Below are 24366 nucleotides of genomic sequence, written 5' to 3' on the forward strand. Positions count from 1 at the left end.
CTAAAAATGTCCAGCTCTTTGTACTCCTGTTTTTTTAGCTCCTGCTATACCATCTCCCAAGATCCCCCTCCTCCAGGGGGATCTGGAGATCCCCCTTCTCCAGGGACTGGCCCGAGGACATACGAGCTTGCGCATCTTGATCTGGCTCTGCCTGATCTCCCTCTGCCTCCTTTGTGAACTCTGTCCAGCCCTTACTAAGGTCTGCCTAAGACCTTAACTATTATTTTGTCCTTAATTTTTTATATGCTTGTTTGCCCCTAGTGACTACAAATCTATTCAAACCAGAGACCTTTCTTAATTACTTTTTTTACCCTTACGTACTCAAATAGTTATTGTCAAATATTAAACACTTTATAACTCTTGTTTGATTAGACATCTGGAAGTGTAACAAGTATGCGAGTGACAGGGCGCCTGGGTGGCTCAGTTGATTAAGCATCCAATTCTTGATTTTGGCTCAGGTCAGGATCTCAGGGTCATGAGAAAGAGCCCTGACTTGGGCTCCACACTGAGCATGAAACCTGCTTAAGGTTCTCTCTCTGTCTCTCTGCCCCTTCCTCCTGTGTGTGTGCACTCTTTCTTCCTCTCAAAAAAAAAAATCTATCTATATCTGTATCTATATGCATATATATATATATATATATATATATATATATATATATATTACAAAATCTATCCACTTGTGTTCAGATCCACTGAATTGCTAAAAAGAAGTAGCTCATGAAGGTGATTGGTTTGGGAAACAACTTTTGGGTAAACATGTACGAGAAAACTTTTGGGGGGAGTAGTATATTTTTTAAGCAAGAGGTGAAAATGAGAGGACCGAGACACTTCCAGCCCCCTGCTCTAAAAATTCACCCCAAATAAGGAAAATAAGTTAGAAAAGCATCCATACCATTTTGATGAGATGAGGCGATCTTTATGACCCTAGAGACAGATGGTGGTTGGAGCAATGACAAATGACTCATCGCGGAGGAGCAAGGTGAGCCCAAGTGTCTGGAGAATGTGTGGGTAAGTACACAAAAGTCATTACAGGAATTACAGGGTCTAGCATGGCATAGAAAGAAAGGGCTGGAAGATGAAAGCGAGATTGCTGGAAAGTCTGGATGAGGAATATTAAGAACTCCCGGCTTGCTGTTCTTACCCATCACAGTCAGATAACTACGTATCTCACACTCTCTCAGGAGAGGTTTGTTGCCTGGAGAAAAGCCAGAGAAGTTTAGGACTTGGGACCCCACAAGAAGAAGAGGGGAATGCCAAACTGAAAACAGGGGAGTGCTGAAATCTGCATGCGGAATGATGAACCTCAACCCCTGTCCCCGCAACGTCCAGCTCCAGAATGCCAGTCAGGCTCATTTGTCTTTAGACAGACTGAGCATCCTTCACTGGAGAACCTAAACTTTCCCGGAAAAAAAAGTCTCCAGATACAGACATTTGGGGGGCTTGGCACACAACTGATCGAGTCCCCTACAACTCTCCCACACTCTGCATCTCTCCGAGACCTCTCATGCGCACAGAGCTTCCAGCAAGGTGAAGTAGGGAAAGCCCAGAGTGGAAAACCTGAGGAAGCCCTTCTTCCATTCGTAATGAGCACAGTCTTGACATTGCGTGTGTGCAATTCTGAGCATCTGTGCTCCCCCTTGCATTTTGTGTCCCAGGCATTTTGCTCACCTTACTAACTCCTGGCTCTGGTTTCCAATCAGCTTTATAATGCCCCAATATTATATATGCATGGACAACCAAGGATCGCCAGATATTTAAAGAAAGCTTCTAATATCCAAGAGAGACCCCACAACAAACAAAGTGGAAAAAAAAAAACCCTCAGGAAATGGAGATAATGTGAGGAGAATTTAAAAAATCTTCCCAGGAACTATAATTTTCACATCCTTGGAGAGAAAAGAAATGTCGCATCTATTTAAAAGAGAAAGTGAGTGGCACAATGAAAAAAAATGAAGAAAATATCAACGCGATCTAGGAAATTAAAAATATGATAACAAAATACAAATTACTGGAAAAGCTGGAAGATAAAATTGAAGGCTATCCCGAAAAGGAAAGCAAAAAAGACAGAAAGGAAAAAAAGGGACCGTTGGGAAGAAATGCTAAGAAAGTCAGAGTCAACACAGAATATTCGATATCTTATCAATAAGGCTTCCAAATAAGGAAACGAAATGATCAGAAGTATAAGAAAATGTAGATGCCCAGGGTTTATCATTGGAGAGTTCTGATTCAGAAGGTCAGTAGGCTGAATTAATGGATTGATTTTTTATCTTTCCTCCAGCATCTTTTTTTTTTTTTTTTTTTTTTTTCTGTTATATACATGCATATATTTGGTTATTAATGTATGTCTATACAACTAGTAACATCCCTAGGTTTATTTTTTTTTTTTATTTTTTTTTTATTTTTTATAAACATATATTTTTTATATACATATATTTTTATCCCCAGGTCTGTGAATCACCAGGTTTACACACTTCACAGCACTCACCAAATCACATACCCTCCCCAATGTCCATAATCCCACCCCCTTCTCCCCAACCCCCTCCCCCCGGCAACCCTCAGTTTGTTTTGTGAGATTAAGAGTCACTTATGGTTTGTCTCCCTCCCAATCCCATCTTGTTTCATTTATTCTTCTACCCACTTAAGCCTCCATGTTGCATCACCACTTCCTCATATCAGGGAGATCATATGATAGTTGTCTTTCTCTGCTTGACTTATTTCGCTAAGCATGATACGCTCTAGTTCCATCCATGTTGTTGCAAATGGCAAGATTTCATTTCTTTTGATGGCTGCATAGTATTCCATTGTGTATATATACCACATCTTCTTGATCCATTCATCTGTTGATGGACATCTAGGTTCTTTCCATAGTTTGGCTATTGTGGACATTGCTGCTATAAACATTCGGGTGCATGTGTCCCTTTGGATCACTACATTTGTATCTTTAGGGTAAATACCCAATAGTGCAATTGCTGGGTCATAGGGCAGTTCTATTTTCAACATTTTGAGGAACCTCCATGCTGTCCTCCAGCATCTTTAAAGGACACAGTATGACACACAGACACAGCAGGATTCCAGAACCAGTGAATTGATATTTGATTTGAAATGTCGAGGTTGGTTGTGGGAAGAGGGCATAAGGATGGGGATAGCTATGTTTTAAACTTATTTTGGAAGTGGAAAACAGCTACACATCAGTGTTCAGTGATTACAGGAAGTGGAGACAATGTAGCTGCTAAATGAGTCCCTTAAATATTGACAGGACTGATTCTAGTGTGGCTTGTTTAGTAGGAAGTGGGAGAGAAAGCAAAAATAGACCAAAGCAAACATTTGCTCAAGATAAATGAAGAGAAGTACATCCTCTCCGTGCTCCTCCTCCCCTATGAAAACATGGCCATAAACTCCCGACAAGTTTGTTTGCCTCACATTTCTATTGTTATGGCCATGGTTGTGACTTAGCACATTCTAACGACTTTTATTTGTGCTTATCTGTCTGTCTAAATGCTAGGTAAATATTTTATGCTTATATTGTCATAGCTCTTGAGGGATGAAGATTAGTGCTCTCCTTCATCCAAGACTGGAAAGAAGTAGTCAGCAGTACAGTCTCATGAAGATTATTTTCAAAACACAATCTCAAGTGAGGGTTTCCATTCTAAAGGTTATGGAACTGTATAGAGATTACCACAAAGGTCGTGGGAGAAATTGAGGCAGCTGTTTAGGTAATTTAAAAAGACGTCATTTTCCTGAAGTTTTAGATAATTGAGGCAAAAGTCAGTCAGCTCTGAGATAGCTGGATGACTGCCTTACTTCTCTACTGTGCCTTTTATGTGTAATGTGGGCCGCTGGGGAGTTGAAAATCTCTGTGGAGAAATCTCAAAACAGAGGAATGGAGAGTAGATGAAAGAAGTTTCATTTATCTTCCCTTTAATAAGTGAGGGAAATGTGCCATAATAACGATTCACTCAAGCTATATGGAATGTTAGGTAAAAGATTTTTCTCTGTCAGGTAATGTAATTCATGATATCCCGTCTTTACTGACTGAGAAAACATTTCTAGAGACACGTTAGGTAGAATTGTTGCAAGCACATTGAGAAAGGTCTACTCTTATTGAATTTGTCTATTTGTCACTGTACTGAATAGATGTATTTAGAATTAGATTGAATTTTTTAAAAAGATCAAAATTACAGGCATTCGCTGAGTGAAATGACAAAAATTCATGTTCTCTATTTGACTTACTATTTCATTTTTATTTAGACTACACTTTCCTTTGACATTATGTACCTAAAAATGAACAATGTATTGTGCTGTTAATACTTCTATTGAATTATACCGTGGGAAGCAGAAATATTCTGTTAACAAATACATTCAGTCATAAATTCAGAGAATATACTGGAGGTAGTGTCCAATATGAAATCATGAAACTTAAGCAAACTTTCAAGCAAAGAATAGCTGTAAATGAAACAAAATACTATAGTCAACCCTTGAACAACAGGGGGTTAAGGGCACACTATTGCCCCCATGCAGTCAAAAATCTGTATATAACTTTTATATAAATCCCCAAAACTTCACCACTGATGGCCTACTGTTGACCAGAAGCCTTATACATAACAGAAGCAGCTGGTCAACACATATTTTGCATGTTGTATGTATTACATACTACATTCTTATAATAAAGTAAGCTAGAGGATAGACAATGTTATTAAGAACATCTTTAAAAACAGAATTTCTCTGTATTTCTCAAAATAAATCCACATGTGAAATGGACCTGCACAGTTCAAACAGGTGTTGTCCGGGGCTAACTATAATTGCCCATGTCATAAAGTCCAACTCTGGGTCATCTGGAAACTTGCCATAAGTTTATTCAGCCACATCCTACCATAGCTATTCCAATGTGAAAGAATTTGCCATGCTTTTCCAAAGATTCTCCTCATGTTTATTAACAATGACAGATGTGTGAGTCAAGCATGGCCTAATAAGATGCCAATTACAGAAGGAGACCATTAGTAGAATCCAGCCAGAACTCTGCTACCCAAGTGTACTTGAAGCTTATTTGATTCTTTTTAGAGCCCATTTAAAATTTGTTAAAATGTGTGGTGAATACTGATTAACTTTGGCAAATCATAAGCTGCCATCCCTTTCTAAATACATTTAATATGATACTTTTAGGCAATAAAATGGAGCAAAGCAAAAAGGAATAATTCTTCGGACTAACCACAGACTAATATATATATTCACTGGATCTTTTTGGAAACCATCAAAGATAGGATAACAGAGACTAGTAGATAGATAGATATAGATACAAATATAGATATAGATACAGATATATAACCTATATATACATATAGATAACCAGAGACGTGTGTGTGTGTGTGTGTGTGTGTGTGTGTGTGTATTTATTCACTGGATCTTTTTGGAGATCATCAAAGATAGGATAACATTTCTCCCTAATCCTTAAATTCTTTCTCTAGGCTACCTGGCACAAAACATAAAATAAAAAGAAAAATAAATGATTTTTTATTCTGGGTAAATTTTAACAATTGTGCTTTTTTTTTTTTTTAAAGGTCTATGTTCTTCCTACCATCGCTTCCTACCATTTACTATTGCCTTTTCCTTCTGCTTTACTCTTGTCCAAAGTTGCAATGGAAAAAACCCATTTCCATGAAAAATATCATCTCATGTATCGGAAACCATGTGGCAGAAGCAGACAGGGACTGGGGTTTATTAACACATCAACAAATCCATACTATCTATATATTGTCAGGGACTTGAAAAACATTGTCTGATTTAATCTTCAAAACCAGTCTGTGAAGTAACAATTAATTCCGCCGTTTTACAAATGAAAAAAAAAAAAAAAGAGAGAGAGACTCAAGGAGTTTACATAAATGTACTCGAGATACATAGCAAGGAAGCAACAGAACTCTCATGGGGAGGTCAGATGGCGTGATTCCAAAGTCCACGTTCTTGCTATCTTGTCACCTAGACCTCAGCTCGTGAAGAAATAATGCCTACCCCAGTGCATGGGAGCGGTGCGGCACAAGGACGCCCCTCTGTGACTTCTTGGTGACCATCTGCAGAGACAGTTTGCACCAGAGTATACTTCCGCACCCTGCTTTCTTTATTGAGAAGCTTTTGCCTGGAAAACAAATGTCAACTGCACTCAGAAGAGCGTGCTTAGTGAGGTAATTGATTTCCTTTCTGGAACAAGCCCCTTATCACAGATTCATTACAATAGCCCGGGGAATGGCTGGGGTCCTCGGACCACACTTGGAGCAGTGCAGGACCCAGAGAAGAGGCATGACTGCAGTGAACTCGTGGGGTCGCCGTTAGCCACCAAACGGTGCTGAGCCTCTTTGGAACTAGAATCAGTTCCATTGTACCCCTTGCCCCGGCCTTACTGGTGGCATCGTTATCCACTGCAGAAATCGAAGTGTCTAAGGATGCTCGGTATTTCCCACATAAGACGAGGGGAATGGTTCTGAAAAACAGGCAGAATCCTGACTTCAATCCTGGCACTTTCCGGAGCTCCGGTATGGAAATCAATCAATCAATCAGGCTGTATGTTAGAAGTGTGAGAGCTTTGGTAATTAGGATGGGCTGTGGCAGGAGTGCCATAATGAGGTTAATAGCCCTGGCCTGAAACCCAGAGCACATCAGATTGAAGGCTATAAGGCTTACCTTAAGGGCTGTTGTGAATGCTGTCCAGGGCTTAGCACAGCCTGGCAGTGGGATTCAGTAGATGGCTCCTCTGTTATTAGGATCCACTTTACAAGGAAGCAGATCCACATGTGAAGGCACTGGATGTTACCTGGTGGGGCATCTAGTCACCGTCTTAAATTACGATTTCTTCCCATCTTAAAGCCTTTACAATCTCCCAAATGCCTCTCCTAAGATGCAAATACTCCAGATATCTTCTTATCTTTGGCTGGTATACAGAGAGGTCAGTTTCACTTTTTACCGTGTTATTTGCAAGTTTTCAAAGTAATCACTTCCTTCATAATTATAACAGAAGTATCTAAATTTCTGAAAAGGACACATCTGAGCTCAGCTCATTAGAATTAGCTTATGTCACAGTGTTTCCCAAATTATGTTTCACTTTATCACAGTGTCTGTGACATATGCTGTGTTTAAAAAAAGAAAAGAAATCATAGCAAATAAGGTTGGGATACACATACTCCAAGATTTGTGAGTCACATTGACATATTAAGGACCTGAACAAGCTTACAGAAAGAAACCTTTATCATCAAATTTCCCAAACGAGTTTGATTAGAGAGCACTTTTGTTAGGCATCACCTAGTCATAGTGTGATTTAAGATCACCCACTGCCTTAAGAGATTATTTTCCAAACTCAATGGTTAACTGAGAAATTCAGACTCTGTTGGTACAGCGCACAGATTAGGCATTTGGAACGAGGGGAATGTGAAGAGAGGATCTTCAAATGGGAGGCACGGGGATGATAGTGAACTCTCTCCTGCCTGGAAAGAGCAGATAAGAGAGACTCATGACCTTCTGCCCATTTCCAGTTTATTCATATACTAGCCACTGACCCGTTGTTTGCCACTACATCACCTAACCTTGCTAGACCTCAGTTTTTCCCTCTATCAAATGGGGAGGGGGCAATGCAAGACACGGTCTCATCCAGATCAGCTATCCTAGTCTTCAGTTCAATTTTGTTTTGGAAAAGAATGCATGCATGATCATTTTTACATTGATAGAAGTAGTGGTGTTATAAATTTGTTTTACCTGTTTAGAGGTTTTCATTTTCTTTCAAGGATTCTAGCCTGTTCCAAAGGTCCATCAAAATGCTTGATATAAAGCATTTCAGGAATCTTTTTAGTTTAAAGATTGCTACTTGTTCTAGCTCAAAGTCTCTATCTAGATTGTGATTTTTAAATAAAAGTTGAATTAATATTAAGATTTTTTTACATAATGGGAGTTATTTTAGTGGCTAGATCAACTTGTGATTTCATTGCCTTGCCTTTTATGTCTATTCAGCTCACTGACAAAGTGAATGAATCTTTAAACAATGGGGGAACTAGAAGATGCCTCATGCTCAGTGGCTAACAGGAATAACTCCATAAACCAGCAATTGTATTTCACTAATGTGTTCACTGTTGACTCAGGTTATCACGGTCTTAGGGTGGGATTAATGTATTTTCGCAAAACCAGGCCTGCATGTCAGGTGGTCGACTTTTGTGATGAGATGAGCTGGAGAGGATTCAGAAGCTTTATGGACTTAATAGCCGTAAAGTGAGTTGGCTGACAAAGGTAGAGAATAAAAAGAGAGATCCAGAGGGCATTACTAGCCTCTGAATAATAGGTATGCATATCCCTGGATTTTTAGAAGTAGCAGGTGGTCATGAGTCACTGTTTTCAAACTTGTTCGCTTTTCTGTTACATAAGGGAGGTATTTTGGCAAAATACATGGTTATATTGCAAAATAATTATTCGCCCATTACAGCAATTCCAATGATATTGCTTTCTTTGGACATGAAGTGTTAATCAATATTGCTTTTAGCAATATTTAATACTGATACAACAACAATTATTTTTGCTCTCAACCTTGGGTTTTTCCCTCCTTTTAATTCCTGGGGGAGAAAAACACTTCCTGTCAAATCAAAGTGATTTTTTTTTTAAATTCTTATGACAGTGTGATTATATAGAACATGAAGTCTCTTCTTTTACCACGTAGGAAGTACTTTGAACTTGTTAGATAATGACATGTCAGTGATTATTTTTGATGAACTTCTTAAGAATACTAAATAGATTTGAATTAAAATTTTTTACTAATTCTCATTTAATATTCATTCTTTAGAACTGCAGTTAGCCTGGAGAAATTAAAGTCTTCACTCTAATAATCTTTCATCTTTCTAATTGAATTGATGTATATCTGCTATTTTCAAATCTCCAAAATGTATTTGGACTTTCATGGCTTAATAAGACAAGGATTTCAAGTAGCAAAGAGGTAAGTGATGAACACACTCTTTTAGTTCAATGAAAATAAAGGAGTTTAAAAAATGAAAATCAAACTAGCTAAGATGAAATAAGGTCTGAGGAAGTTCTAAGGCCTAAGACACAAAGGAAATCTCCATCTTTCAAAAGATTCCAAAGACTTGCTTTTATGCTAAGCTTTTTAAGAATAAAGTCCAAATGCAATGCAAAAACTGAAAACAAAACAAAACAAAACAAAACAAAAAGGAACCCATTTGGAAATGTTTCGTGGAGACATAGCCTTCAATCTTCATAGTAGTTTGGAATTTTAACTGGAAACATGTATTCCTAAATGTATAGTTTGGGAAGGGAGCATGTGCAGTGGACTAGAATTTTCTGTAGCTTAGCCTTGGACTGAGGAATAGAAGACGTCTATTGTACCATTTCTCCACCCACGAGTTTTGCCACCACAAATCACATCATGTGAGTGCCTCAGCTTCCCTCATCTGCAAAGTGACAGGACTGAAGTGATTATTTCATTGATCTTTCAGGCCATTTCCACCATATTATTTTGAAAAGCTTTATGATTTTTACGGCCAGTTTTTCTTTAGACATTATTGTTCCAATCCTAGCTCACTGGAGAGCTAATATTTTTACACATACTATATGGTGTCCTTCCAGTTGTCTGAGGAAATAGATGAAGGTTTACTGCAACTTTAGGAAGGTTCATTTTTAATATCCTCAAAAATTGAGGAATTGAATTTTACTAGACAGTCTAGGTCACGAAGTAGGGCTTTCTGCCACTCAGCCATTCGGACAGTTCTATCACAAAAGCCTTTCTGTGAGGGTTTCAGGCAACAGGGTGAAACTCCTTAGAGCACAACAGAACTGAAAAGGCGCGCGAGAACTGCAAACCACCGCCATCCGTCCTGACAAATGCCTCACCCTTCCAGAAACTCTCACGACCCGTGTCAAAGACACAGGCCTTGATCTCATCATCGGTCCAGGAAAAAACAAACCCTCAACGTGCGTGTCTGAAACAAGTGTGCGACTTCGCCACGACTCCCGAGACGGTGCTTACGTTAGGGAAGCCGGAGTGTGAAAGACAATGAGGATTTCCTTTTATTTGGCAGGACAAATCAGTTTATAGAGTAAACCCATTGATGAGGAAGAGAAAACAAGCGTCCTTGACCCGGGCTGAACTTCCTCCTGCCGGTCCCCGCAGGGGTGAGGAGAATCTGGCTGACAGATTCCCAGCACACGGCCAAGGACGCGGAGCCCGAGGCTCCAGGGGCGCAGGGGCCGCGGCTCCGGGAAGGGCCACGTGCGCGCGCGCACCCGCGCCGGCAGGGCGGGGAGTGGGAAGACAATACGTGCAGCAGAGCATCCAGTGGCCTTGCGGACCCCGTAGGCCTCTTCCTCTATTACATAACATCCTAACCTGGCTTCAACAAGAACCCAAATAGCAATTAAAGAAAAAAAATTTTTTTTATTATTTTTTTAAAGCTGTCATCTGTAAGCCACTTGGGCACTTTGTCTACGGGTAAAACGACATGGGGCTGTTTCATGAATTTTGGTTTCGTGAATTTTTTTGCCATGCCCCCTCCCCCCCCCCCCCCCGCCCCCATCCAGACTGAAGGGTTACGTAGCCAAGCGAAAATCACCAAGAGTGTTTCTGCTTGGAGTCTTTTGCTATCACTTCCCCCAAAGTATCCGACTTGGATGGCCCGGCTTCATCCCCTTTCTGTTTTTTGGTTTCTGAGATTCAGAAAGCCCTTCTATGTTCAGGGAGAGTCAGGAGGAACAGGAGGGGACATAAGGTAGTAGAAAGAAGAAAAGGAACGAGATGATCTATAAACTGGGCAGCCGTGGCAGAAGTGTAGAAGAAGGGTTGGTTTAAGGAAGTACTCTTCATGGATCAGACTGATCCAATAAGTTTTAAAAGCAGAACAGTCCTATTAAGTTACTCTACAAATATTTATTGACTGCTGCGTGCTTGCTACAACCTGAAGGGGAACTTGAACCTAAGATCCCTTCCCTCATTTCTGAACAGATTCAACACCTCACCTGCCCTGGCCTGGGTTCAACCATCACAAGGAACCACGCCCCTCAAACCCCCACCCCACCCACCCCACCACCGCTACCTCTGTGCCTCTCCCCGGGTTGCTGTCCTTCCCTGCCTCTTCTTATTACTTAACAGGTTCTTTGCTTCTGACCCTGGTGTGGGCCTCATTCTTGTCTTCTACCATTTCCTTAAACTTGATGATTAGATTAGCAAACCCTGAAATATGTTCTCCCTAAAACCTTGCTTTTGCCTTTTGCTATATTCTGTCACTTTTACTTACAAAGGATCTGCTCCACCATCAATGTCAAAGTACTCTGGCTGCTCTGGACCTTGTGTTCCCCCAAATTCATATGTTGAAGCCCTAACCCCCAATGGGTTGGTAGTTGGAGATGGGGGCTTTGGCAGATGAGAGGGTTTAGTTGAGATCATGAAGGTGGGGCCCTCGTGAGGGGATTAGTGCCCATAGAGAAGGAGATACCAGAGAGCTTGCTTTGGCTCTCTCCCTGTGCACACACTGAAGAGAAGCCCTGTGAAGGTCCAGTGAGAAGGTACACATCTGCAACCCAAGGAGGGAGCTCCGGCCAGACACTACCATGCTAGCACTTTGATCTTGGGCTTCCGGTCTCCAGACTGGAAGAAATAAATGCCTATTTTTCAAGCCACCCAATCTGACGTGTTTTGCTATGGTAGCTTGGCCTAAGATACCGGCACAACACTTGGCCCATGTGAGGCACTTAATACATACTTATAGAATAAATGAGTGAGAACTTGGGGGGTCTTCTTAGCTCCTCTGACCCTTCTCTTGGGGGTCTGAGCCATAGATTCACTTACCCTCTACTCTTACCCCACAGAAACCAGCTCACCCTCAGACTCTTTCATATACTCCAGCATTGGACTCCCAGCTGAACCAAAGCCCTGGTTCCACTTACCTGGGAGAGGAGCTCAGACCACTGCACTCCCAATAGCTTAGCATTCATTTGGTGCATAAACATAAAACATTCACAATGATTGCCTTGACGCGGTTCTTAAACAGCTTAATATTCCACATGTAGCATAACTCTCGGGTAAATGGCTCACTCATGTTTGTGGAAATCTTTCTGGACCCTCTTCCTTTGACTAACTTGCTCTCATTTCTATTCTCTCCTCCATTTCCTACATCTTCGCTTTGTCTGCTGGGTACCATTGTAACCTGATCCCTTGATTCTAGGGCTGGTGTCTAATCTCTTATTTCTGATTGATGGCTCCCTCTTGTGGATATTGGTTTGCCCCATCAGTCCTACCTAGGCTGAGTTGGCTCTGACCCACTCCTTCCTTCCTCTCTCTTCTCTTCTCTTTTCCTTCCCTTCTCTTCCCTTCCCTTTTCTTTCATTTTCTTTTTTCTTTTATTTTCTTTTTTTAAAGATTTTATTTATTTGAGAGAGAGTGCACAAGCTGGGGAGAGAGGCAGAGAAGAGGGAGAAGCAGACTCCCTGCTCAGCAGGGACTGACTGACTCAAGGCTTGATCCCAAGACCCCATTCTTAGGGAGGATACATTCAAAGGACGAAAATATAAGAATATACTCTACGAGAAATATGATTGAGGTATAGATGAAATGTTAGGAAGAGTTAAGTCTGCTGGACAGAGTCAGGTGTGGCTACACAGAACCGTGAATTGTGAGAGAAAATGGGAATTTCTCAGGCAGACAAGAGGAAAGTTAGATCTTAGACAACATGCACTTTGGTAATCAGCTAGATGAGGCCCGGAGAAAGGGTGAATCCAAAATAGAGCTAAAGCCAGGTTTCTGGTTTCAGCAACTGGGTGCTGTCCCCCATACAAGAAAACACTGAAAGTCAGGAATAAGTAGATACTTCTTTTGATTTAATAAATTATTTCTTTGGAGGTGACACTACTATATATTAATATATGTAAATATTTTCAGCACATACTTGAATATTTAAAAATATTATTTATATCCAGATAATTGTCAAAATAATATGTGGCCAAATATGTATTGATATAACATTAAAAAAGTTTTTCTAAAATCTTTTATCAAGATTTTTGGCTTTAGTATATTCTTAGAATAATACCTATATATATGTCTTCTTCTGTAACATAGACTTTTAATATTTGACCTTGCTTCCTTAGTCCAAACTTACAAGATTCATTCACTTGTTCATTCAATTAAAATGTGGTCGTCTTCTTTGAGGGGCATGCCCTGTGTGAGCCTATGATGGTGTAGACCATGATAAGTTGACCCTACTTAGTACAGGTATATTAGAGAATTTGTTACAGTGATCCTGGTTTCTGTTTTGTAAGACTCTGTGCACTATTAATATCTTTTGGAAAATATATTTTATCTTAGGATTGATGGGATTAATTGTATTAAGAATATCTCTGGGGATGCCTGGGTGGCTCAGTTGCTAAGTGACTGACTCTTGATTTGGGCTCAGGTCATGATCTCGGGGTTGTGAAATTGAGCCCCCTGGCTCCATGAGCCTGCTTAAGATTCCCTCCCTTCCCCTCCATCCAGTCCTCCCTCCTGTCCCCTTGCACTCCCTCTCTCTAGAAAAAAATAAAATAAAATATTTTTAAATTTAAAAAAATATCTCTGGCTGCCAGACTGTGCCATCATTGAGCAAGATTATCACAGGTTTTGAAATGTTGACTCACCTCAAGCACTTAACAAAGTTAAGTACAAAGATATGGTAAACAAGTAAAGCAGGTTAGTTAAATATATATTCTTTGAAAGTACTCTATTTGATGTGAATTTTTCTTAGCAGATGATGTAGTTTTACTCAAATTGAGGCAAGTAATCTCCCAGGAAGAGGGAAATATCTCAAAACTAGAGTGTATTAGCCATCTTACCTTATCATGACATTGATGCTATTATTTGTGCTTAATTTGGAATTGGGAGTGGCTGGGTGTCAGAGACTCCTAACCCTCCCTACTTACTGAAACCTGTAGGACTTAGCCAGTTTCATATTATTAGTAAAATAAATAACTTGCATAATATGTTTTGTCTTTTAATTTTTTAGGAAAAATTAAGTCTCAGAGGAAAAACCGAAGTTGTTTTTATTTTCAGCTTAGGTTTTATTGAAGAGGGCTAGCAACCCTCATGTAGCACATGAACACAGTACAGAAAACAAGCAGAGATGCTAGATACTGTCACAGGGATACTAACTTTGTTGTTTATTTGCCTGCTTCAATTAGATTCTGAAGGGACCAACAATGAGAAAACAATTAATTGGGTGTGTGGGCACACATGTATCTCCATGGATACTCCAAAGGAAAAAGAGAGCTGTTAACAGAGAGTATATGGTCCCCAGCCGCAGGATCTTTCACACATGGGGGCGACTCAAAATATATGTGTTGGGGGAATGGAATCACATCTGCCAGATCACTTTCCGTAATACAGAAGACAGCTACCCAGTTTCTGTTCTCTTGAAACCAATGTCACCTTCATTAAAATCTGATTATTCTAGTCTTTGGCTTGTCACTTGCAGAGATGATGCCCAGTGTCTGTTTTTCTGCTGGGCATTATAGCTGGAGTTGATGAAAGAATTATCAGGAAGATACAGACATTCTCTGCCCTCAACGGACTAACTGTCCCATGGGAATGATACATGCGACACAAGTGACAGTCATGAAATGGTCTAATGATAAAGGAACCCAAATGACTAGGAGAGCAAGAGGGGCACTTGGCTTTTAGGAAATAGAGCTGGGAGTGGAGCCCCAGGGAAGGCTTGTTAGGGGGGCAGGAAGCCCAATCCGGCTTTACCTTTTTTTCTTCTTCCTTCCTAAAAACTTTATATGATGGAAATGTTCAAACATATACAAAGTGGAGAGATGATTTAACAACTATTTACACGGGCGCCTGGGTGGCTCAGTTGGTTGAGCAACTGCCTTCGGCTCAGGTCATGATCCCGGACTTCCCTCATCGGGCTCCCAGCTCCTTGGGGAGTCTGCTTCTCCCTCTGACCTTCTCCTCTCTCATGCTCTCTGTCTCTCATTCTCCCTCAAATGAAACAAAAACAAAAAACAACTATTTACAAATGACAGTTTTGTTTCCTTTCTACTCTCCTCACTGCCCCAACCCCTCAATGGACTATTTTGAATCCAATTCCAGACCTCATCTTATTGTTCCATAAATATTTTGGTATGTATCTCTAAAAGACCAAGATTCCTGTTTTTATATAAGAAGTCATAACTACAATACAGTGTCTCACCTAAGAATCAGTAATAATTTCTTAATATTTTCAAATATCCACTCAGATTCCAATTTCATCTGTCTCAAGCTTTGTTGGTTTTTTTTTTTTTTCCCCGAGGTTCAGATGAGGTCCACATGGTGCATTTTGTGGATACTGGAGTACATTTTGAATGGGATGAAGTCATCCAAGGGAATATGCAACCCAAGTAGGAAGCAGCTTTTTGTATGTTTTCTTCACTGCTTTGTTATTTTGTGGTGGTTGTTCACCGTTTTGGTCAGTGCCTAGAACAGCACTTAACACATAGTAGGTGCTCAACCAATACTTGTTTAGGTGAGTGAACGGGTTACGGATGCATCGCCAGCTGAGGGAGCGGAAGTGAGTGTGAAGGTCTGAAGACCTATGAGGTCACAACGTGTGTGTGTGTGTGTGTGTGTGTGTGTTTTCACACCACCAAGTGATTCTCTGACACCTGCTGGGTGTCCTGCAGTTCAACTCAATTCTCACACTATCTACCCAGAGATAGCATCAGCTCCCCCAGGTTAAGGACTCTGTCCCAAAGACTGCCTTGTCACTTTAGCCACTGGTCACAAAATCAGGTTGTTCCCTGTGCTTCTGACCAACTGACTGAAGATCAGAGGTCCCCACAACCCCCTACTAAGGTTTGAGTCATTTGCTAAAGTGGCTCCCAGAACTCAGAGAAACATTCTACCTACTAGATCACCAGTTTATTATAAAAGGATACAACTTGGGAACAGTCAGATGGAAGAGATGCATAGGGCAAGGGATGTGGGAAGGTGTGCAGAGCTCCTCTACTCTCTAAGCAAGCAACTCTCCCCACATTTCCAAATGATCACCAGCCCAGAAGCTCCCTGAAGCCCGTCCTTTTGGAATTTTATGGAGGCTTCATTACGGAGGCACAACCAATGAAATTGCTGGCCATTGGTGATTGACCCAACCTTCAGCTCCTCTCCACTCCGCAAAGGTGAAATTGAAAAATTTCAACCCTCTACTCACAGGGTTGGTTCCCCAGGCAGCCAGCCCGCCCGCCCCCAAACTTAGGTTACTGAAAGTCATCTTATTAACATAACAAAAGACATCTTTACCTTTGTCAGCACGGAGGAAACTTAAATGGTTTTAGGAGCTTTGTGCCAGGAGCAAGAGAAAGACTAAAATATGTATTTCTTTTTATAAGGCACAATATTACAACAGAACATTTTGGGAACAATCCATTTTATGTGTGGATGGAGCATAGACTGGGTGATGGCAGGATATGTGTCTGAAGCAGATCATGCAGTGCAAAGCAGAGTGATTAGGAACTTTCTGAGTACTTTCAGGAGAGAAGCAAGGTAATCAGATCCTCAGCTTGGAAAGGTCGACTTCAAGTTATGCCTGAGGGACTAACAGATCCCTTGCAGGTGGTGTCCCAACTCAGAACAATATCAACCAGGCAAAGAAAGTTAATTAAAGAGAAACTATATATTGATTGCTTGCCTCCCTCAAAGTTCTGGGAGAGAGCTCATCCTTAGCATAGTGAACCTCATCAAATTTTCCTATGTCTCTCTCCCACTAAAATCTGTCCCATGAACTCAGTTTGCACAGGCTCTCTTGAATCCTTGACTTGTATCTTTCCCTCATCTGTTTTGTTTTCCTGTCCTCTAATAAAAATCCAGATGGGCTTCAGGCTTTGCCAGTTTCCCTGAGCCTAGCAGGCCAGATGGAGGTCTCTTTAGTTCTCTAGGAGGCAGTTCTAGAGTAACATCTTGTCTCTGTCACTCTCACACAACACAAACTTCTCTTGGGTCTGCAGCACCTGTCTGAGGGACAGTGAGATTCTGACTGATGCTTTTTTCCCCCGGAAGTGCAAATCCTAGTTATTACATTTGAAATCAGATCTCTTTCCTTTTCCACCAGAACACGGCTCTGTTACATACTTGAAAATTACATCATCAACGCCTTGACGATATGTGCCGTTCATTGGAATGTCACTGCTGCAGTCTCAGAATTTCACCTGGGTTCCTCTGCGTGTGGAGAGCAGCACCCCGGGGCTCTTCTGTGAACACAGGGGGAAGGCACTGGGCAAGAGGGGAGCCACGATGGGGAGATGTCAGGCAGAAAGCCAGGCCTGCTGGCTCCCAAGAAGCTGGTTTCTGGCAGAATTCAGACTTTAGAAATGCATAAAATGTCTCGATTTAGGATTATACTTGATATCTGGGAACTAGATTGTTTTGGATGAAAGAGCAGTTAGTGGTAAGATAATGTTACAAGTTTTGGGCCAGTCACTTTGTATTTGTGTATTTTATAGCCTACTAATTTATATTACTGTATTTAAAACTTGATAATTATTTTAGAATTTCATTTAAACACCATGGGCTTCTTATAAGAAATCTTTATAGACCAATGATGAGGAGGTGGGTTGTTTTTTTTTGTTTGTTTGTTTGTTTGCCCTTTCTAAGAAGCCACCACCATACTATCTTTGCTTTTATTGGATTTCTTTTAAAAGCCTATTTAGAAACAGGCTTATTTTGAAAAACCTTTGGGAAAACTCGCATACTAAAAAATTCTTAATATCACTGTGAAAGACACCAAAAATATCCTCTGATGAATGGCTGTAAGGAGGGTTTCCTTAGATTTAGAATTAGCATAAACTCGAATTGCTTCATTACCAAAACAATCTTTTTGCCATCCAGTGGAAAGTTAAAGGATCATTCTCAAAGGGATGTTTAGAGAAACAGATGGGTAAAGTACTAAACTTGGAGTTTAAAAAACTTGTACATTGCAATAAAATCAAGAAACTCACGGGTTTCACTGTTTGCCTTCCACTACCAGTGAGTCCTTTTAAAAAGATATCAATATTCAAACTATTAGCAATTTCTTCTTAAATTCATGCTAATCCGTGACACAGTTCTGAAAGAAAGAATAAGAGGTGAAACAGACCAGTCATAAGCCTTAAGGGACATACTTAGCAATTCTTTTATTTATTTATTTATTTATTTAAATTTTCATTTATTTATTTGTTTATTTGTTTGACAGACAGAGATCACAAGCAGGCAGTGGGGGGGGGGGGGGGTGGCAGGCTCTGGCTCCCCGCTGAGCAGAGAGCCTGATGTGGGGCTTGATCCCAGGACCCTGAGATCATGACCTGAGCTGTAGGTAGAGGCTTTAACCCACTGAGCCACCCAGACACCTCCATACCTGGCAATTCTTAACGAGAAAGTAGAAATTCAAGTGAATTGGTAACCTGTTAGACCACAGCTGATTTCAGCTCTGCCTTCGCACCGCGTTTCACAGGTGATAAAAAAGTAGCTTGATCCTGGTTGACAGCAGAGTGGACACTAGAGCATCACCTCTACCATCTCCTGGAGCAGAGTTTTCTTTTTTATGTTATGACTCTATATGTTTCTTTTTGCTTTGGAAACAGTTACTCCACATATATGCGGATTTGTGAGATTTCAAAGGGTCAGATCAGGAACAGAGTTGCAGGACATAGAAAGAAACTCAGATTGTATCCTAAAGGTAATGGGGAGTTATTGATGACTTTGGAATTGTAGAAAGCTCTCTCTTCCAAAACTCACTATTCTTTGTTTGACTTTATGTCATCTCTCAATCTCTGTATCTCCTCATTTCAATATTATCTCATGGTATAAATGATAGAATTGGGTTCAGAGGTTCCCACATTGAGATTTTAGACATATTTGTAGCATATGTATATACTTATGGCTTTGAAGTCCTTCCTTCCACTAAAAAGGAAATAAATTGCAGAATGGTATATGGCTTCTGGCAAGAATACCATTTCAACTGTGTTTTTTCAGTAATGCTCTTTTTTCCCGAGTCTGGTATGAATTATGATTTCCAACACTGGATTTATTTTTATAGAAAGCTCAATTTATCTTAGAAACTACTGTTAACAGCAGTGAAAGCTAAGGCCAAATATTGATGCACACTGTTTTAATGGCAAGCACTCTATTTTCCCAACTTTTAGTACAATTCTATAGCATCCACTGAACACGCTAATGTTATTACTGAAATGATTGAGAAGATGATGGAGAAGTGTTGTCTAACAGAACTGAACTTTCTTGAGGTAACCAAAAGGGGTGACACAGACCTTGTAAATTAAAAATAAGCATAGCAACCTTCTTCCATTGTTTTTTTTTTTAAATTTAAATTCAGTTAGCCAGCTTATAGTACATCATTAGTTTCAGATAGTGTTCAGTAATTTATCATTTTCTATAACACCCAGTGCTCATCACATCTTGTGCCTCTTTAATGCCCGTCATCCATTTACCCCAGCCCCCAGCCCTACCCTCCCTCTAGCAACCCTCAGTTTGTTTCCTAGAGTGAAGAGTCTTCCATTGTTTTTTAACTCCAGATTTTGTTCAAATCAGCAAGCCCCAGGAAAAGGTAATCTTATTTATTAATCCTCAACCACTCGTTTTCATTGATTAAATAATAAAAGTCTGAAACTCGTAGAGCTACCTAAAATAAGGCATGCACTGTGCTGAGCATTTTATGTACATGCTCTTCAATACCACGGAAATATATATATCTATTCAATGTATAGGACAGAAGAAGGATTCTATGGCAAAATATTGAACATCTGCATTCAGCACAAGAGGGGCATCAAAGCCGAAGGATTCTCAGTCTGGGGTATTATTAGCATGTGGGAAGCTCAGCTCTTTGCTCTGTGCGAGGCCCCCAAAAGGCAAGGTGTATAGCATCTCTGGTCCTTGACCACCAAGTGCCCATAGCGGCCACCAGTCAGCAATGTGACCTCCCCACCTAGATTTTCAAATGCCTCCTAGAGGGATGGTTGTATCCATGGGATGAGATGAGGTGATAACCGTCCTCCCTTCACTCAAACCTCTCTCTAAAAACAACTTTAGAAGAAAGATCTCAACACATTTGTCTGAAGCAAAATTCCTGACCAACCTACTTGATTGACCTAATGAATAAAGCTCTCCAGGCCACTGCATTGGTGTGAAAAGCTTAGGGTTATGAGTAACCCGCCTCCTTCCAAAAGGAGGAACAGTGGTGCATCCACATAGGGCTATAGTAGCTGCCATAGAGCTGTAGTTCCTAAACTTCAGTGTGCTAGGAATGGTTTAGAATGTTTACAACAATGTAGTTTTTGATTTAGGACCTGCATTTTGCAGAACAACTTCAGAAAAATGTAATTCAAGCTGTCACCTATTCTGCCCTTCTATATATACTCCCTTAGAAGATTTCAACTCCAGGAAAGTTATTTTAGACAAACTGGCAGTAAAACTCCCATTTAATAACAGTGTGCAGAAGACTGGGAAGATTCTAGTATAAGTTGAGAGCAATGTTAGAGGAAGAGACAGCAGTAGTCTTGTCTTAAGTATGTCTTTTGACAGAGGGTCAGGGGTCAGACCTATCAGAAGGTAGAGAAAATAAACAGCCTGACCCCTAGGAGTGGCCCCGCTGAGCTTTCTATATCTTCCCCAGAGGTGGGAATATGGGACATGACCTCTGCCCAAAGATGGATGGGAATGGAGGAGTGGTTTTCTGAGCTGTGATAGATAGGAAGTCTATGTTCACAGACACAGCTGTCTATCTTAATGGGGCTCATTTCCAATAACGAAGAGTAAATAAGAAAATATGTGCTGGAATTCATCCTCATTCCTGGTTGATATCCTCTAGAGGGAGGGTATTGTGTAAAACCAACTTATAATGGTAGCCTTCTTTCTATAACAGCCTGCCACAGCTCCTCATTTATAAGGTTCGCCCCAGCAAACTGGAGAAAGGAGGCAAAATTTGTCTTTAGTGTCTCATCCCGTCTTTCTGCATTCTGCTTCCATACTCCATCCTCTTCTGTCATCTCCTTAGGCCTCCTAAGGAAGACCTTCATCCCTATTTTTCCAGAAGCTCATTCTCAGCTCGTGTGTATCTAATCCTCACTGGTGGCTTAACCAGAAAGCAAACTAAATTTTTCCTTTGGGAGGCATTGTTTCCAAGGTGTTCCCCAAAAATTATGAGCCTTTACCACACAAGAGATGAAATGCAAATAGTGAGTTCAAGCATCTCGGGGATGGGTATTGGGCAAGCTATCCAATGACTCTGAAACAAAATGAAGTGTCACTCATAAGGCTGATCATGTGACAGTGTGAGTTAGAACCTCACTGAAGTCATGTCAGGGTCTTGAGGAAATTTTGAATGAGCATGTGGTCCATTTGTAGACTTGCAGACATACTGATACTCAGACTCCTGGACAAATGGCGGGTTTTTTTTTCTTCTTCTTTGCATAAATTTCCACAAAAGAAAATTACAAAGAATAACAACTATTCCATCACCACAAAGTCCAATCTACTATCATTTCTCTCTCATGGGGATTGTAATGGTAGTGCCCCAAACCGCACTGACTCTTGCCATTACCACCCTTTTGCCATTGATTTCCCTCTCCTCAACCTCATGACCCCACATCTGGTAACATATTTACCACCCTGAACCCCGTGTGGTCTCCCACAAATGCTCATTAAATTATTGCCAATTCTGTGATTAAAACTCTTTTGTGGCTTCCCACTGTCCCTAGGATGAAGACCTACTTGCCTGGCCTACAAGACCCTTCACGATCCTGACATAGCCTTAGCTCTCCCCTCCAGCCTCTCTGGTCTCCTTTCATACTTTCCCACGTGCCATCTTGCTCTTGTTACTTTATGACTTTGCACAGGCTGTGCTAGCTCCCGCAGGCTTCCAACTGTGCTGCCCCAAAGCCCTCACCGCTGCATTGTTTCAATCATATTTTTGGCCCATTGCACCAACCACATCATTGTTTCTCTTTTTGCTGTATTTGTGTGCTGCTTTGATTAATGTTCATTTTCCCAACTAGACTATAATCTCTATGAGGTGAGGACCTGGGTGTCTCTTACTCATAAGTATATTCCCCATGTCACAGAGAGACCACAGTACGTTTAAAATGAATATACACCTAGTAAATGCATGAACTATTCCTCTTATCTAACTTTGGGTTAAGCCAACTTTTAGTCATTGAAAGCGATGGGGAGCTTCTGTCTCTCCCTTTGCTTTTGGATGTAATATACTATCAGTTTGATCAAAGTGCACAGGTGCCTCATTAACATGGAAATCAGGCAATATAAATTAATTCTAATGTCACTATTAGTTTATTAACATATATTGTTAATTTTCTTCAATTTGTTAATTATCCTCTTGTGCTCAGACTCTTATTTGGTAACTTGAGAGGGTTAACTCCACTACATAGGGGTTTAGAGCCCCTAGAATTTTCCACATTAGAAAAAAAGAATCTTTCTTCCTCTCTTCCTTTCTTCCTTCTTCTTCCTTTCCTTCCTTCCTTCCTTCCTTTTTTCCTTCCTTCCTTTCTTTCTTTTTCTTTCTGAATAACAGAGTAGAGAGATCTATCAGCAAGAGACAGAATAAAGAAGTAAATGTTAGAATGAGCTTTAAGATGGCATTAAAGAAATGGGAATTACTGATAGTTTTCAAGAAAGAACCAGGAATCTTTTGAGATTTTTATTTTAAAGGAATAAGATTGTACTTTAAATTTCTTTTTATGGATTCTGAATCCAGTAGGAGCCCACATTGTATCCTGACCAAAGTTTCTCCTCGCTTAGTTCTCAGAGATCACTGCCTATATCTGAATGTATTTGTTTGTTTACTTACTAAGAGTGTCTGTAATTTTTTAAATAAAAATAACTGTTTATAGAGTACCATGTGCCAGACACTTTATATACAGTATCTCATTTGCTTCTCAGATACAGTTTATGATTATTTCCCCCATTTTACAGATAAGGAAAGTATGGTTCAGAGATTTAAGCATTTTGCCAGGACTCACAGCTTTGGACAAGCCAAGAAAACCCCAAGTATGGCTGATTCAAAACCCTGTGTTCCTGTCTCACTTCCTCTTTAAGATGAAATCCCAACATTTGCTAAGGTTTAAGGGTTTCCCTCATTTTCACAGGCAAAATCACTTAAAGCAGTGGTTCTCTGAGTGTGTCTCTCAGATCAGCAAAATCAGAATTACCAGGTATTGTGCTAGAATCACCAATTCTCTGACCTGGTGGTCCCAGACTTAGTGAATCAGAAACCATGGTCTGGGTAGGATGGACCCAGTAATCTGCATTTTAACCAGTCCTTCGTGCCATTTGGTTGCATGCAAAGCTTGAGAACCACTGTCTAGAGGAGTGAGACCTGAGCAGGCTTTAATGCTAAGCTGGGAACTGGTCATTGGCTCACACATCCTACTGGCTTCCCAGATGCCACTCGTGGAGAATGTTTCTCCCTCTTTTTCAAGATCCCCCTGCAAAGCAACCAGTGCATGGTGACCTCAAAGTCCTCCATGGACTTTGTTTTGGTTTGGCAATGGTGGCACACAGGCTTACATCAGTTAAGTAAAAGGGCAACTTTTGAACATAATTTAACCTGGATGTTGTGGCGGATCGCAAAACGTCACTGTATTTTTTTGGTTCACGTTTGTGTGTGTGTCTACTTCTTTTTTCGTCCAGAACAGGAAGCGGAAGTTCTAAACTACACCAAAACCAGCTCTGGTATTTCCGGCCTTGCTGAGACCAGAAAGTAGCGGAAGAGACAAATCTCTCTTGTTAGAGTTCCAATTTGATTTCCAAATCAAGGTGCACAGGATCAAAGGTCTCTTGAGTACAGATCAGCATCCCAAACTTTGATGCTTATCTAAATAAACAGCTTGGAACTCTGCTCCACTAGTTGTGACCTAGGCAGGTGACTGAGATAAAGTGATAATCAGCTGCTAAGGAATGAGGGGAAATTCCCAGCTGAGAGCTGAAAGCAACAGTATTTGAACCTGTGATTGCCTTCCTTTTTAATTTTCTAAGGTACGGTGATCAATACCTTTAATAAATTGAAGATTGAAGTTCTTAGAACTTGAGTAAACTAGGAGGAAAAACAATTTCCACAAATGGATTCTTTCATTATGATTAAAAAAAAAAAAAAAATAGCAGAGGAACTTTAAGGAGTTACCCTGCCAAGAATTTTGGCTGCAGTTGAACTAGTTAATATGCTTCTGTTGTACAACCTCTAAAATAAGTTAAAGCATATGGAAGTAGAAAAACAGGGAGAAAAGATTATATCATGTTTTTTATTTATTATTTAGCTTCCATTTTCTCTTTCAATTGTTTTTTGTTTGTTTCTAGAGGGCAAAAACAATTATTCGCCCTACAAGAAATCA

The 24366-nt window shown here is 40.4% G+C and overlaps 1 long non-coding RNA gene across 3 annotated transcripts in view; it reads left to right on the top strand.

Moving 5' to 3' along the window:
* LOC131814845 (uncharacterized) overlaps positions 1 to 9139 on the top strand; it is a 180348-nt gene extending 171209 nt beyond the window's left edge. For 2 of the 3 annotated variants that reach the window (XR_009347471.1, XR_009347470.1), the window contains 2 exons: positions 5972 to 6170; positions 8804 to 9139. This is a non-coding gene — a long non-coding RNA (uncharacterized LOC131814845). Of the gene's footprint in view, positions 1 to 928; positions 2277 to 5971; positions 6171 to 8803 lie in introns of those variants that run through there. The other variant, XR_009347472.1, reaches the window with a different exon arrangement.
* Positions 9140 to 24366: the final 15227 nt, after the last annotated feature.

Source organism: Mustela lutreola, chromosome 14 (assembly GCF_030435805.1).
Source record: "Mustela lutreola isolate mMusLut2 chromosome 14, mMusLut2.pri, whole genome shotgun sequence".
Classification (NCBI taxonomy): Eukaryota; Metazoa; Chordata; class Mammalia; order Carnivora; family Mustelidae; genus Mustela; species Mustela lutreola.